This window comes from Scyliorhinus torazame, chromosome 10, assembly GCF_047496885.1.
Source record: "Scyliorhinus torazame isolate Kashiwa2021f chromosome 10, sScyTor2.1, whole genome shotgun sequence".
Taxonomy (NCBI): Eukaryota; Metazoa; Chordata; class Chondrichthyes; order Carcharhiniformes; family Scyliorhinidae; genus Scyliorhinus; species Scyliorhinus torazame.
The window spans coordinates 159599902-159616349 of NC_092716.1; the positions used below are offsets into that span (position 1 = coordinate 159599902).

Below are 16448 nucleotides of genomic sequence, written 5' to 3' on the forward strand. Positions count from 1 at the left end.
CGCTGGCCGTGTCCTGGTGACTGTCAGTCTGCTTTGTCATAGCTTCTTCTGGCGCCGGGGAGTCTGTCCTTACATTGTGTATCTAAATGTTTCCCTTTTGTCCCCAGAGATGGCTCATTAGTATGTAAATCGTTTGGTAGTTTCTGTCCTGTCTGAGCGTTTAAGGTTCTAATCAACAGACAGAGCTTGCACCTGTTTGTTTCTTAGCATTATCAATTTTCCCTGCAGTCTTTGCAAATGTCCATTTTGTAATCAGGACGTGGCCATCCCTTCTGTGTTCCTCAATGTGAAGCGGGAAGGATCACATCACCATGACGTCTTCATCCTCTGATCCCCGGGGCACCCATGCTTAGGCTCTACACTATCCTATCCTTTGCAACACAATTTTACCTGAACCATTTAAAATACATTCATTATCAAAAAATTCTACGGGGCGCTATGACATTAATACATGCATTACAGAAAAATTAAAAATCTGGAACCTCTAACTCAATAAAGTATCCTCATTTAAACAATCCAAAAATACAAACAATCCAAAAATAATCTATACATCTTAAACTGTACAAAATAGCAGCACAGAAATTTCTCTGGCCTGGCAGTCAGACACAGAGGTTTACATCTCTTTATTCCATATAATACATTAAACAAAATGGATGCCCTTTAATCCGTCCCAATGGGTTAGGGGGTCTGGTGAAATCCGAAAATGGGGGACCTAAATCTGTATACCGGGATGTGAGAGCGATATACTCTGTTTCGCCATTTCCAGACTCTAAACGTTTGCACGACACTGCAAAGTATCGCCAGCACTAAGAGTGCTTCGACTTCATATGAGAGTGAGTACCAGGTGATAAACTTATCACATCAGGTCGGGGTATTGCTAGCTGTCGCTGGGCTAGTTATCTCGGGGTTCTGTGTATTACAGGGGAGAGAGTCATTTACGGATTGTGTGGTAGGGTCAGGGGGGTACCGTCCGCGCGCAACTGAAGGGATCCCGCTAGGATCCATGTGAACACGAAGGCTGTCTTCATCTTTGTCGGACTTCCTCTTTGTCTTCCTCTGGAGTTTCTGGAGTTCTGTGAACACAAGCATAATTTCTGTTATTATCTTGCTTAAGATCTCGTATGTCTGTCTGTCTGTCCTTTACTGCCAATTTCCGTTTATAATTGGTCACCATCTGTGACTCCCTCATTTTAAAAGAAAAAACGAATATTTGGACAAGACATCGAAGAAAATACTGCTGTACTGCAAGCCATCTCGCAGCCTGTGTGATTTACCATCCCAGTGTTTGAGGATGTAAATAGCAGAGGGAAGCAACCTAAGGGTTGCCAAAACCAAACAAAAGAATTTTGAACGTAACGAGCGTATGGGCCGCGGCGGGCAAGAAATGGGTGGAATCCCCGGGTAGGACGGTGATCAATGCCGTATGTGCTCTACCCGAGCATAGCTGACCAGAGGGGGGGTCCTCAGGCAGGGCGGGGACCAATGCCATTTCTTCACTGCCTGAGCAACTGGCAAGAACGGGTAAGAATGTGGTCGTTGTGGGGGGCTGCCTCTCGAATTAGGAGAGCAACTATGAATCGGGTTCTGTCGACAAACTAGTTCCTCTGATCTATTGTCTGGGACAAACTTGTTCCATTAACAAGTTTCTGGGGATAAACTAGAACCTCTAACAGCCATTGGCCGTCAAAGGGGGTGGTGACGTGGGGCCGTGAAAAACTTTCCGAGTTTACACACAACACTTAACGATAACACTAACGAACAAACATTCAATAAACATGGTGCAGGTTCCATCAGAAAGGACACCGTATCTCTCCATTGGTTCCTTTCTTCTCCATCTTCTGGACACTTCACTGCTCAATAACGAACAGGGTCGCAAAGGGATTGGTTTGGTGGGAGTCAGACTCTAAGTCGTCATCTTCTCCCGGCTGCCAAACTCTTGTCTGTAGTAACCGTGCTAAAGCTGCTTGGGGCGAATTGGGGTCCATCTCATCATTCCGGATGAGCCTGAACGAATTGTTTCGGTGCCAGAATCGTGTGTCGAGGTTGGAGCTACTATGCTTCAATCCGTAATAGTCGGGCGGTGGGTCTGGGTCAGGGGCTTTGATATAAGTGATCTCAAATGGGTTGGTAGAATCATGCTCAGATTCACTGGGAATGGGGTCTGGTGCAAGGGTGTAGTCGTATCGTGGTGTGCCGTGGCTGTCGTCATTGTGATCGCTATCATTGTCGCAGTCATTGCTGGTTGAGGGAAGGGAGAGGCGGAGTCGTGCCTCTGGGGGCGGAGTTGAAGTCATGTCTGAGGGCGGGCTGGAGTTGTTGGGGGGAGGGTAGGAATACGTCATCTGTGGGTGGGGCGTGATCGTCTGCTGCTGCGAGCAGGATGTGTGTGTGGTTATTCTGTGAGCCGTAAGCCTTGAGCTGGTTTATATGAAACCACGCAGACTTACCATTGGGATAGGTTATTTTGTATATTGAGGGGCTGACTTTGTCCGAAATGGAGTACGGTCCGGAAAATTTTCGGGAGAGGAATGAACTGAGGTTGTAAAGGGGAAGCATAACTTGTTGCCCTACTGTAAACTCAGTGGCGTGTACTGTTTTGTCGAAACAGGCCTTGCTCTGTTTCTTCCTGGTTCCAAGTCTCACTGCTGCGGCGAGTTGGGCTGCCTTTATGTTCTGTACTAGTTGTGTGACCGCGTTTTCATGTGTGAGGGCTGTAACTGCGGGGCTGGCCAAATCTAGTCCTCGTAAATACTCAGTGCCTTTCATGGGGCATCCGGTCATGAGGGTGTGGGGGGTGTATCCTGTGGCTGTAGATACTGTGTTTCTTAAAAACATCAAAGCAAATGGGAGTACTGAACCCCAGGTGCTATTAGTTTGCTGTACCATTTTCCTGAGGTTGGCTTTCAATGTCCTATTCATTCGTTCTAGAATACCATTTGACTGGGGGTGGTATGCAATATGGAACTTTTGTGTAATTCTGAAAATCGTGAGGACGTTTTTAATTACATGTCCGGTGAAATGGGAGCCTTGATCAGACTCTATACTGCGTGGGAGGCCCCATCTTGTAAAAATGTGGTGCGTTAATATTTTAGCCGTCGTCTTGGCCGTATTAGTTCGTGATGGAAATGCTTCCACCCATTTTGTGAAGGTGTCTATGACCACCAACACATACTTGTAACCATTTCTGCATGGGGGTAGGGGTCCTTTCTAATATATCTGGAGATTTGTCCAGGGTCCATTAACGGGGCGGGTATGGCTAAGTTGAGCCTTTTTCGCATACCTGTCCGGATTGTTCTGTGCACAGATTAACCAATTCTCTGCGTAGTGTGTGACATCGATTTTTAAATCAGACCACCAGCAAAGCGGTCTGAGGTGGGCTAGGGTGGGTTCAATTCCTTGGTGTCCATGATTGTCATGGAATTGACAAATGATTTGGTTCCTATCCTGGCTGGGAACTATATAAATGCCATCCTTTAAAATCACAAGATTGCGCTTTTAAACTTGTCATACAGGGCTGGGAAGGTTCCCTTTAAAGCTTCCCTGAGTTTCTCGTCCTCTTTCTGGGCCTTCGCTAAATGCTGAATGTTGGTCTGTGAGACCTGAACTGCATGTAGTGGGGTGCTTTCGGGGAGGTTCCAGAAATAACAATGCCTGGAGCATTCCTTCGCTAGGGCGTCTGCTGAAACGTTTCCGGGGGGGGGAAGAACGGTGATGATTGCGAACTTTAATTATGCCGTATTTCCTATCCTTCGCTGTTTCTAAGATATGGCGGAGTAATGGGGCTGAGGGTAGGGGTTTACCGTCCGCGGAAACAAATCCTCTTGTTTCCCAGAGTGGTAGGAACTCTGTCAAACTATTGCAGACATACAAGCTGTCTGAATAGATGTCTGCTGGGGTCGGGAACGAGTCTGGGTGGTCCACAATATACGCAATTGCTGCCAGCTCTGCTGCCTGCGAGCCTAAGTGTCCTGGCAACTTCAAGGAAATCTCATCTAGGGTGTGTCCCTGCGCGTCCTCCACATATATACCGCAACCGGTAATTCTCTCTCCATTTAACACTGTGGAGGAGCCATCCACATATATCCTTAGGGGTGCGCACGTGTCTGTGGGCTGGGGTCTCTGGGGTGTACTACCTGTTTTCCTGGGAGGTGTTTTGGGAATAAATGGGCCTGTGTTCTGTTTTGTGGTGATGATCTCACATTCATGAGGGGTGCCTGCATACTGCAGATTATTGGCAAGGAATGTGTGGGTCTTGGTTCTCTTTGCCGTGATGTCCCGTCCCTGTAAAAGAAGGGTCCAACGGGCTGCGCGGATTTGGCTGACTGCCATCTTTAAGTCAGCCGTTTAACAATAGCTGTGTCGGGGTGTGTTCTGTGAGGATGGTGATGGGGTTGAGTCCTGTAATGTAGGTGAAGTATTGTACTGCCCCAAAAAACTGCAAGCAGGTGCCTTTCACAGGCAGAAAATCTTTGCTCTACGGAATCTAAAATGCGTGAGGCGTATGCTGGTCGTGGCGTTCCTGGAGGAGCACGGCCGAAAGGGTTCAGTCGTTGCTTGCTACCTCTACAGCGTACGGGAAATGTGGATGTGGGACCTGTTGTGCGGGGGCTGTGCTGAGTGCTCTTTTTAAAGCGTCCACTGCATCTGTATGCTGTGGAAGCCATTCCCAAGGTGCCTGCTTCTTGAGAAGTTCGGAAAGGGGCGCTGCTTTAGTGGCGAAACCGTCAATATGGTTTCGGCAGTAACCAACTAGTCCTAAAAATGACTAGAGGGCTGAGACATTGTGGGGAAGGCGCACTTTGACGATCAAGTCAATTCTCTTGTGCTCGATCTCACATTTACCATGAATGATCACTGTTCCCAAGTAAATCACTTTTTCTTTCAGAAACTGGGTCTTCTTGGGGTTGACTTTACAACCAATTTCTTTTAGGAGTGAGAAAAACGAAATGTGCTCTCCCTTTGTGTCTGTCTGTAGTAACAGGTCGTCTACATACTGGCCAAGACAATCGGAGCGGGAAAATGTTGCTAATCCATTTGCCAGCTGTCGGTGGAAAATGGAGAGGGAGTTGTGGAAGCCTTGTGGAAGGCACGTCCACGTGTATTGTTGCCCTTGGACTGCAAAGGCGAATTTGTACTGGCACGCTTTAGCCAATGGAATGGACCAAAAGCCGTTACTAATGTCCAAAACCGAAAAAAGATTTGACTGGAGTCCCTGTTTGAGCATGGTCTCAGGACTCACGGCTACGGTGGGGGCTGCTGCTGGGGTTACTTTGTTCAGTTCCCGGTAATCAATTGTCAGTCGCCATGATCCATCCGGTTTGCTGACGGGCCAAATCGGTGCGTTGTTTGTGGAGGCTACTGATCTGAATACGCCTTGATCCACCAAACTCTCTATTACTTTGGAGATTTCTCCCTCTGCTTCCTGGGGAAATCCGTACTGCTTCTGGGGTTTAGGGTCGGGACCTGTAACGTTCACAAAGCCACTCAAACTGCCACAGTCGTGCTTGTGCTGTGCAAATGCTGCTTTATGTTCCTGCAGGACTGCCCTAACCTGTTTGACTGCACTAATGGCTCGAGGGTCGAACCAGAAGTCTCCTACTGAGCTAATCCTATTTACGTATTCTCCTACGGTGAGCGTGGCGGGGCTCGTGCTGCTGACAAATGTTGAATTCTTTACCCATCAGTCTGGCCTCAATAAAACTTGAGCATCACAATCAGTATATCGGTTGCGTAGAGATCCCCCAGTAGCCCAGTTTATCCAGCTTTGGAACGCCCATTCAGACCTCCTAGCAATGCAGAAAGCCCTAGTCCCAACAGTGATATCAGAGACATTCGCTCAGCCACAAAGGAGCTGGAGGCCGGCGTTCAACGGCACGCAGGTGGTGTTGTAACAAATGCATTGGCCAAACGCCTGAGTGATATGACACCTCCTGTCCGTACAGGTGGGGAACAGACGTGTTATATTCGTTTCCACCTCTACCAGCAAACAGCCGTACCCGTCACTGCTGAAACAATTCTCGTACAACTGGGAGTCCCTATTGGGAATGAAGTGGCTAGGTATGTACGCCCTCCACCGTTACAGCCTATCATACTGAGTGGACTTAACCCGAGGAAGGGGAAGGCAAATAGCCGGTGGTGCTGAACCCGGATCATAAGGAAGAGTGACTTGCTCGGGCGGTGGCTCGGAACGCTGACAATGAACCACCGTTTGGGGAGTGCCCCAAAGCGGTGAAACAGAAAATAACCTAGACACCACTGCGGGGTTCGGGTAGCAGACAACCCGTCCGTGGCCATACAAGCGGTGGTAAATCTGGTAAAGAGATTCATACTACTCGGGTTTTCCTCAGTCTGGGTCCTAAATGAATTAAGTGTATCTCCTGATAACCTACGTTCTAGTTGTACTCCCCTCCTTAAACGCCCCGTCCTCTCTCTCGTCCCCCTCTCTCTCTTACAACCTCTTCCTACCCTCTCCTGACGGTCTGATTTTACCTTTATGGCACCAATCTTAATACATCCAAAATCAAATTTACCTGTACTCCAAAAACAAGGCAATGTCCATGTAATGTTTCCTTCCCATCGCCGGGACCGGTGCAATTGTTTCATGAGTCCTGCATTGTCCGTTAATCTGATGACCTTCCATAATTCGATACCATGTCCTCGTATATGGGGGCAGCGAAGAACATCACCTCTGCATAAACAAAATGCCCTTGTAGTTTGGTTGGGGGTTACAGATGTAGATGATATTTCCCTTTTCCATGTCCGTCGCCGATGTCACTCCAAGCGAGGCGAGGCCGAAGATTACACATGCGGTGCGCAGCCACCCCATCATGCTTCACACCTGTAAAACAGCGCTGGGGAAGGGAGGCAGGTTAGTAACCGACCTTTTTACAGTGGTAGAGGTGGACCCAATTTACAGTGGTGGAGGTGGACAAAACCAATCCGCCCCTCCACTTTAACTGCAGTGGGGGTGGTAAGGAGAACTTTGAAGGGCCCCTCCCATCGTGGCTCCGACCCTTTCCGAGTCCAATTTTTGACCATGACATAACTACCGGGCTGCACTGAAAGTGAGCTAGGTAATGGGGGCGGTGGCAGGTGAGCCGCGCGGGCCTGGCCATGGAGCTCCTTGAGGACCTTCGTGAGGGCTAGAACATAGGTGGTCATTTCTTCAGTCATATGGTGAAACTGAACCGGTCTGGGAACATGCAGGCTCCAGGGAGTTCTAAGGGGCCTGCCATAAGGGATCCCGGCAGGAGAGAGCCGAGCCGGTCCCGCAGGTGTAACCCGCAGCTGGAAGAGGGCAACGGGGAGCAACTTAAGCTATGTCAGTCCCATGTCTGCTCTTAATTTAGCAAATTTAGTTTTGAGTGTCTGATTGTGTCTTTCAACCAACCTGGCCGTCTGTGGTCTGTACGCACAGTGTAACTGCTGGCGTATGCCCAACTGGGAGCAGAACTCCTTGTTAATCTGTCCAATAAAATGAGGCCTGTTATCATAACTTAACTGAGCTGGTATACTATACCGGGAAATTATTTCCCGCATCAGAACTTTAACCACAGTAGCAGCTTTATTATCGGTAGTCGGATACGCCTCAACCCATTTGCTGAACACATCCACTCTGACCAAAACATATTTATAACATTGACAACATTGACATCTTTCCAACTCAATGTAATCCATTTGGAGCGTCTCAAAGGGACCACTGGGCAACGGGGTTTGCCCCATACCACAAGGGATACCTTTGCCGGTGTTATTTTGTTGACAAATCAAACACCGATTACTGATACTCTGGGCCAACACCTGCATTTTAGGGTGCCACCAAGTGTCCAGCAACAAATCACTTGTCCCCCGAGCCTCACAATGAGTTGCAAAGTGTACACATTCGATGACCCATAAAGCCAGTACATCAGACATACAAGTCTGATGTGCTGGCGTGGTCCATAAAGAGGAAACAGAATCATATGTACAACCTAACCGTTTCCACATTTGTTTATCACTCTCAGGAGCGTCCTCCTGTAACCTTATGACGTCTTGGATGGTTGGCATTGGCTTGTCAGAAGCAGACCTATTTATTGCAGATCGTTTAGTCTGACTTAACATTTTAGGCACCATCACTTGCTGAATTTGCGCGGCAGTCCGCGCTGCACAATCTGCTTGTTCATTACCAACGTCAACTGGGGTCTTACCGTTTGTATGGGCAGCGCATTTCATGACGGGAATCTGTGCGGGCATAAGGAGGGCCTGCAGTAGGTCATTAACTAAACCCCGGTGGGATATTTCCGTGCCGGCCAAGGTAAGGAATCCCCTATTCTTCCAGAGGTGTTCGAAGTCATGAACTACCCCGAAGACGTATCGGGAGTCAGTATAAATATTTACCCAACGATCTACCCCAAGTATACATGCACGGGTAAGGGCAAAAAGTTCGGCTTGTTGGGCTGAATAAGGGGTCTGAAAAGCGTCCGCTTCTAGGATCAGACCATCCTGATCTACGATTGTGTAACCGGACAGTCTCTGGCCAGTGGGGCATATTAACGCACTGCCATCGACATACGTAATCATGTCAGGTTGTTCTAACGGAATATCGCTCAGATCGTCCCTTATCGTGGTAGTTTCCTGAATCAAGGCTAAACAGTCGTGGCCAGGTGCGTCTTCATGGACAGGGGGACCGCTAAGAAAATAGGCTGGATTGATAGTGGTACAGTATTTAAATGTCAGACGTGGATTGTTCAAAAGGTATATTTCATACCGATTCTGACAAGCTGCGGTAAGATGCTGAGTCTGCAGTTGGCCCAGTAGTGCGATGACCGAGTGGGAGCTATACACCATAATATCCTGTTGGAGAGTTATATTGGCTGCAGCCTGCAAACTATTGTATATCGCTGCCAAGATCTGGGTGCAAACAGGGTGGCCCAACGCCACTGGATCAAGTTTGGAAGAGTAATATGCTACGGGCCGGTGCTTGTCCCCATGTTGCTGGGTGAGTACCGCTGTTGAACATCCTTCCAGAACAGTACAGTATATCTGGAACGGTCGGTCGTACAAGGGCCTACCGAGGGCCGGTGCTTGTAACAAGGCCTGCTTCAGGCAACGGAAGGCTTCGAGTGCCTCGGTGGTGAGAGTAAAATTCCCCCCTTCACTAGTGTAAGGCGTCAGCAGCTTTGTATAGACAGCGATGTTTGGTATCCACTGCCTACAATAATTCACCATACCCAGCCAATGACGGACCTCCTTGGCTGTGGTAGGGGCGGGGAATTGGCATATTGGTTCAATCCTACTGGGTTCCAGACTTCTTTCTGTGGCTGTTAGTAAAACTCCTAAGAACTTGACCTTTGGCTGAGCCACCAGGACCTTTGATTGTGAAACAACATAACCCAACGAGGATAGGTGGTTTAATAAATGAAATGAAAATGAAAATCGCTTATTGTCACAAGTAGGCTTCAAATGAAGTTACTGTGAAAAGCCCCTAGTCGTCACATTCCAGCGCCTGTTCGAGGAGGCTGGTACTGGATCACATCATCCCTGTTACTGGGCTCGTCAGGACTCGCTACCAATATGTCATCTACATACTGCACAAGAGTGGAACCATGCTCCAATGTCAAGGCCTGGAGTTGGGTCTGCAGACATCTGGAGAAGAGCGTAGGTGAGTTGACGAACCCCTGAGGCAGTCGGGTCCAGGTATACTGTCCATTGTAAGTGAAGGCAAACAAATATTGGCTTTCAGATGTGAGTGGAAGGGCAAAGAAAGCGTGCTGATGGTCAATTATGGCGAAGACCCGGGCTCGAGCTGGCATTTGAGCCAGTATGTGGGCAGGATTAGGGATGAGAGCATGTAACGGCTGTGCGATGGCATTGATTGAACGTAAATCCTGTACTAATCGGTACTGGTCTGATTTGGCTGGTTTAGGCACAGCAAGTATGGGGGTGTTACATTCTGATTGGCAAGGGACCAAAATACCCTGTTGCAACAGCTCTCGGATTAATTTGTCTATAGACGGGGCAGCTTGAGGTTTCAGGGGCTATTGCCGAATGGAAGGCAGCTTTACAAGGTCCTTAATCATTACCTTAATGGGTGTATCATTTGTCTTTCCCACTTGTGATGGGTATTACGCCCAGACCTGTGGATTGACATATTCCAAAACGTCACGTCCCCAGTGATGCTGAAGTCGAGTGTTAATCGTTTCAGGGACCTCAAAATATTTTATGGAAGAGCCGTCTGGCGTGACTTGAAGTGCGTACTCTGTTGGATCTGAATGATCCACTGCCCTCCTTACCATAGGCCCCAGATCCTTGGCAAGGTACTGGTCGTGGACCTGACGTGTAATATGAGGGCCTACAGAAGCTGACTGTGGCCATAAATGTGGTGGTAATGTAACAAAATCGGCTGTACCTTCTTTTCCCGTGATTGTGGCTGTAACCTTGACTGGCCATTCGGTCCCAATTAACGGCCGTTTTTTGTCCTCCAACTCCCTGTTTTGTCCGGTTCTGTCATAGGCCAGGGTAACATGGTGCAGTGAATGTTCAATGTCTAACGTCCACCACTGGGGAGTGATAGAAATATAGCACTGTTGACTCATCCTCCATGATTGAACCGTTACCCCTTCGTCTGCACACTCTAGCTGTAGCTGGAAGATACACAGTAAATCTCGGGCCAACAAGTTACAGTAATCCAGTAGTCACCACAAACTGATGTTACAGCATCAGGGTTTGGTATTTTCCTAATCGGCAACTGTCTCAGATTCTCACTAGGGGGGGCGCTCTAGCGGATTCCTCAGGCTCTTCAAAGACTTCGACGTCCTTCCCTTCCACTAGTGGGATCTCCAGCTCCTCAGAACCATTCCCATCCTCTTTATTTGTTCTCATACTTTTCTGTCCTACCACATCGGTCTGAAGGGATCCAGGTGGTATGTGTGATTGTTTCTGGATAGGATCAGGCCCCTCTCTCATTGTCCGAGATCGCGTCCTAGAGCTAACTGGGCTTGTTGAACAGAGCTCCCCTTCTCCAGCAGACAGTGAAGATGCTGAAATAGGACCCAAGCTATCAACCGAAGGGGCTAGAGAGGCTGGCATGATTTGAATCTGGAGAGCAGTGACTGGATATAAATTATGATACCCTGGTGGTTCCGGAATTAGTGCAGACAAGGCTACTGGTGCAGTCGGGACTCTAGCCAACATGGTCCAATTTTCTAGGTCCTCATCTGCTTCAGCCAATGCAAGGCCAGCCATTGAATTACGTAGCCCTTTTTTTTTTTTTTACTCGAGTCCACCCTCTCTTTACTTGCACGTTTTTTGAATGCACACTCCTTTTTCCAGATCTCCAGAGCTTTCTGGTTCCCCCTTTCACTAATTGGAATCCCCATTTTAAGGGCATTTTCTTGCAACTTAATAACATGATCTTATCCCTCTCATGTTGACAATATTGTCTCCATAATCTAATTAACTCTTTAGCTTTCATACTTTGGCTCTTTTTAAAAAAAAATGTATTTGCCTATTTATAACCAATGGCAATTTTGCTACTTGGCAAAATTATTTAAAAGTGTTCTTTTAAAACTTAAAATGTTTGAATATTCAAATTGAATTACTGCAACCTGCAAGCTTAGCTCTGATCTCAACTCAGAACTGAATTTGTGATTTGCTTAACACAAACTTGTATAACTTTTACAACTTAATTAATTCTTTATCTTAACAATTTTTCTTTTAACAAGTTTTTCTTACATTCACAAAAATGTTGGCTGCTATCAATGAACGAGCAGTTAGCTGCGGTGATTTATACCGGAGCAAAGTCAACTGTCATCTCCAGATTTACACTTTTTAAAATGGTGTCAGTGAGTTTCTTTAAGTTTCTATTAATTCACAAATAAAATGAGATAAACATTATTTCAAGTAATTCAAACTTAAGATTCTGGCAATTTCAATCAATTGCTTGCTAAAATAATTAATTTTTATCAAAGAGGTGGAGAAATCCATTGGTTTCCTTTAATTAATTCAAAACATAACTTTGATGGAGTTTCACTGACTCGAAAGAAAGGTATCCAATTACACCACAAGCTGCCTGTTATATCAAGGCCCGTGTGAGAAGCACTGTCTGTAGTCGTTAACTTTGGCTGCTGCTGTTAACCCTTTGAGAGACTTCTGCTTTAACTAACATGCAGCATCCAGTTCTGTGGATGTTCTTTTGTTTTGAAATTTATCCAAACATTTCCCCATAATCTCTAACTAGTCCTCAAGACTGCGTTTCTTGCCACTACAGTCCAAGGATACAATTTTAGCTTAATCAACTATAGATTTAAAAACACTCTTGGAACTGAACCCTCCTCTCTGAGTTCCCATCAGTTCACCAAAAACTCACACATGGAATTAAACCATCAATTTCGATGTCCCATCAATTCCAAAACTAACCTAAAACCAAACTATCAATTATGATATCCTATCAGTTAAATTTTCTAATCCCCAGACTGACCTTTGATTTATCACATTCGTCACTGCCTTTGCCATTTTCCATACACACTTGTTCACTGGGTCGAAAGAAAGGTATGGGAGTTCATGAAGTCGATCCCAAGGATATGTTCTGCTGTCTGGAGCAGATCAACTAAAACGACGGGGTGCTTGGTTGCGATGTTCCCTATCTGTATTGCTATAGGGGCTGTGATGTGTCCCTAATGTAAATGGCCTGTAAAACCGTTGAGTGTAATGGTGTCTGTTGTGGGCCACGTGTCTCGCTGGAACATCGTGGAGGAATTGTGTGTGGTGCGGGACCCTCCTGTGTCCCAAAGAAATTCCACAGGTTGTCCCCGAACTTTGCCTGCTACTACCGGTCTCACCGGACTTGTCCCAAAGGGTGTCGCAGACCCAAGTTGGGGAGCCCAAACACCGTCAGCCGGTGCCGTTCATGTCTGTACTCTCTGAACGGGCATAACGCTATGGATCGGCTTTGCCCTATTCTTGTTTAGGGTGCCTGTCAGTTGGTTTCTCTGCTGCTTCTGGGGCGCGTTGCACTCTCGTGCAAAGTATCCTAGCTGTCCACAATTATAACATTCCTGAGCTTTGGGTTGGCTGTTCCTGCCCTCATTTACCCATGCGGATTTCTGGTGTGCCTTAACTGGGTTAATTTCTACCTGCTCTTCATTGGGTGTTATAAATGCGGTTTTACCTGCAATTGATTGCTCCCAAGTGCGGGACAATCTCTTCAAAACCCATTTTACATTGTGGGCCTCATCTGAGGGGTCATAATTTGCGCAAGCTTTTCGTCCTTCTGTGGTGTGGAAGACTAGAATTCGAGTCCATTTGGCCATGTTATCTGGGGATAAATGGGCGCGGGCTATCTCTCCAAAAACTGTGGTAAAGTGAATCCACATACGTCCAGCAAACGCTGTGGGGTGCTCTGTCTTCTTTTGCCGACACTTATTTAGGCCTTCTACAGGGTCTCCTCTGTTAAAGCCGATCGCATCAAGGATCGCTGCGTGCATCTCTTGGAGTGTGCCTCCACCTACATTCTGTAGGTCGGGAAGGGCTGGTACGACTGAAGGGTCGAGGCTTAAAACTGCAAGCTTCACTTGCTCCTTTTCGTCCAGGCCGTGCATGGTTGCCTGTTGTCTGACTTTCGCGAACAATTGGTGGGAGTCGGATGTGGGAAGGAACGGTGTAATTTTTCCACATGCGTCCCGTAATTGGGTCACGGTTAACGGGGTTGTGTAAAGGAAATCGGCTTCTTCTTGCCCTGCGGTGTGTGGTCACAGGATTCATGGGGGTGTGTTCTGCCTGTTCGGTTGGAGGTTTGGGCGCTTTCCTTTTCTGGTGTTTTTCCTGCGTACATGTCCCATGTACGTATCTATGGGCAGTCTCGTTCAATTCCTGCCAATCGGGGCCGTTTTCTTGATCTAATTGGGGTCCGAATGTACTCTGAAATCCATTTTGCACGGACAGCAGAGATTGCAATTCTGCAATTTGCTTCCGGCACATTGCATGGTCTATGGAGCTCTGCCTTTGTTCCGTTGTGGAAGTATGGAGTGCTCGTAGGGCTGCTTTTAAATCATTGCACTGCCTCTGCAATTTCTCAACTTGCTGTTCTGTTTCTTGTCTTACCAAGACCGCACGTTGCGTGTCCTGGTAGGCCTTTTCGTATTGTGTCTGAAAGCTGTTCAAATGCGCGAGACAAGACTGATATGCCCTGTTGGCATCATCCACCTCTCTGTCCCTTGCTGCTAACTGCCTTCAGATCTCAATTCTCTTTCTTTACCTCACTCACGTCTACCTCACTGGTTCTGTCTCTCTCCTCCATCTCTCCACGGAGCGTCCTAACGACCTCCTCTGTGCCTCGCAATTGTGCCAAACAGGACACTATTGCCATCGGCTTGTGAGCTTTCCCTCAGCTCTTGTGAATCCCTTGACAGGTTCTCCCACCAAGTATGTCCTATACTCCCGGGTCCTGTTTCCTCATTATCACAGAATTCACTCCAAAGAGGCCATCATTTCCCTTTGAGATATTTCCTGATCTTTTCTTCCCAAACGGGACCCTGTCCTACTCTACTGGTCGCTGCGACCTCGAATTCCTGGGGTTCATAAGGCGTTCCATTGCCTTCATTGCCATTCTCTCTATCTCTGGGTTCTCTACTGAATTTGGAACAGGGGGTGATAAAGTGGTGATGTAAACAAGAGTACGGCTTACGCTAATTTCCGGCCTACAAAACTCCCGACAGTTTTTCGCAACAAAATCTCTCAAGTTTACCTTATATCCCTGTTAGTACGCATGCATTAACACACTTCCAAATCTCAGAGGCTTGATCAGTAAAGTTTTGACGCTTGTGGTATTTCTTTCTGTTCCCAATTGGATTCTCAATTCAAATTTTGGGTTCTCTCGGAGTGGTTAGGCCACTTCTAAATCGAGTCCCGTCAGATGTCGCCAGTAAATGTTGCTAACTTTTGGTTGGCTCTTAATTTGGCTCTATTTAATCACGTTTGCTCAAGAGTTGCCAGGTATCTTTCGACACCGCCACAAGGTTCAGAACCGAATACTGATCAATGACTCGAAACACCAGTTAGTAAGTTCAACAGCAGGTGCATCTCGGGTGGGTGTCTGGAGGATCGTGGCGTGATCGGTTGTGTCGTTCCCAATCGTGGGAAGAAGTTCCCAACTGCCACAACCAGCTTTTAAGAATGCCGGCCGCGGGAAGTCCCCGATTGGTTACGGTGTTGGAAAGGGGCGGGCGGCACGAGGCTGGGCTGTGTGCTGGTCACCGTGCGCAGAGCGGTGGGGTTGGGGGGGAGGGGGGGGGCGGTGTTGCTAGCTTTTGGTTGGCTCTTAATTTGGCTCTATTTAATCACGTTTGCTCTGGAGTCGCCAGGTATCTTTCGACACTGCCACAAGGCTCAGAACCGAATACTGATCAATGACTCGATACACCAGTTAGTAAGTTCAAAAGCAATGCTCATTTATTTACACACAGTCAAATCTACATATGCATAAACTCTACAAACTAAACTACCACTATTACTAAGGCCTATAGTTCGTTTCGGGCGCCCACTCATTCAGAGGACCAATGGCCGTTGCTCGGTTCTGAGGCTGCTGGGTTGAGCTGTTTACAGGGTAGCAACTAGGAGCGTCTATCTCGTAGCATGCGTTGACGTGGAACTTACTTGGTCTGCTGTAGCTGCTTGGCTGGTCTCTTCGCTGAGAGCCAAAGCCAAAGGAGAAAGATTCTCCCTTGGGTGATACCTCTTATACTGCAAAGGGCTTCACGCTCTTTTGGGTGGGCCTTGAACTTGGCCTCAACTAATTGGGTCTTTCCCAAATCGATTTTCCTCCAATAGAGGGGTGGTTCCCTGATCGCTGGCCGTGTCCTGGTGACTGTCAGTCTGCTTTGTCTTAGCTTCCTCTGGCGCCGGGGAGTCTGTCCTTACATTGTGTATCTAAATGTTTCCCTTTTGTCCCCGGAGATAGCTCATTAGTATGTAAATCGTTTGGTAGTTTCTGTCCTGTCTGAGCATTTAAGGTTCTAATCAACAGACAGAGCTTGCATCTGCTTGTTTCTTAGCATTGTCCAATTTTCCCTGCAGTCTTTGCAAGTGTCCATTTTGTAATCGGGACGTGGCCGTCCCAGATGGCTACAGCGGGAATGGGCTGACAGGCATCCACGTGGACGTGATGCTATCAGTGGTGGCCCCAACCTGGAGCTCCGCTCTATTGCTCGTCCTTTGCGCGCTACTCGGCTCGTCCCCCACCACTGATCGGTAGTATGCAACCTGCGACTTCTTGGTCAATCCGTTCAACGGCCAGCACAACATCCGTTTGCACTCCCACAAAGCTGGTCGGGAAAGTGGTCTGTGACTGGTGTGGATACAGTAAGAGGAAGCCAGGTCAGGTTTCTCGGATTACTGATTAACCGAGGCCGGTCAATAAGTCTGACATTTGTGAACACTGGAAGAAACCTACAGTCATCACTTTGTGTCGACACTCT

At 47.5% G+C, this 16448-nt stretch overlaps 1 protein-coding gene across 6 annotated transcripts in view; it reads left to right on the forward strand.

Moving 5' to 3' along the window:
- The window catches only part of atg13 (ATG13 autophagy related 13 homolog (S. cerevisiae)), a 197843-nt gene that overhangs the window by 13462 nt on the left and 167933 nt on the right, over positions 1 to 16448 (forward strand). The gene's annotated exons all lie outside the window — the stretch shown is intronic.